This window comes from Gekko japonicus, unplaced genomic scaffold (genome assembly GCF_001447785.1).
Source record: "Gekko japonicus isolate JY-2015 unplaced genomic scaffold, Gekko_japonicus_V1.1 scaffold358, whole genome shotgun sequence".
NCBI classification, from domain to species: Eukaryota; Metazoa; Chordata; class Lepidosauria; order Squamata; family Gekkonidae; genus Gekko; species Gekko japonicus.
The window spans coordinates 31,207-31,725 of NW_015161962.1; the positions used below are offsets into that span (position 1 = coordinate 31,207).

The 519-nt window shown below is 72.6% G+C and overlaps 1 protein-coding gene across 1 annotated transcript in view; it reads right to left on the bottom strand.

The window, feature by feature from the left end:
* Positions 1–519, bottom strand: part of PRCC (papillary renal cell carcinoma (translocation-associated)) — a 17,852-nt gene that overhangs the window by 11,847 nt on the left and 5,486 nt on the right. The window lies entirely within an intron of this gene.

A 519-nucleotide genomic window follows, 5' to 3' on the forward strand; every position in this document is an offset into this window, starting at 1 on the left:
CTTCTTCTCCCCTCCTCCCCCTCTCGGCCTCCTCCTCCTCCTCTTCCCCCTCGGCCTCCTCCTCCTCCTCCTCACTGCTGGCGTACGCCACTAAGGACATGGTACGCGAGGCCGAGGCTCCACGACGGGTCGAAGTAGGCCGCGCTCCCCGAGCGCCGGAGCCCGCTAGGCCGCGGCGGTCGCCATGGGAACGTCACCCGCCGGAAGGGTGGGGGGGAGGGACCCCGGGCCGCTCAGCCCCTCCGCCGCGCGGCGCGGTCTGGATTTGGGCTCCGGGTAATGGCTGCCGTGGAGGAGAGGGAGGGGGGGAAGAGATTCCGTCGTCGCGACTCCCGCCTCGCACAGCGCCCAGGGCGGGGAGGAAACTACGGCTCCCAGAGGGCGCCGCGCCGGAAGCCGCCTTTGGGCCGCGGGCGTCGGGCCGCGCAAGGCCCGCTGGGAACCGGAGTCTGGCTCCCCTCCGCCCGGCCCCCTGGGCAGGGCTAGAGTCACAACTCCCGGCAGTCATTTCGTGGTCGA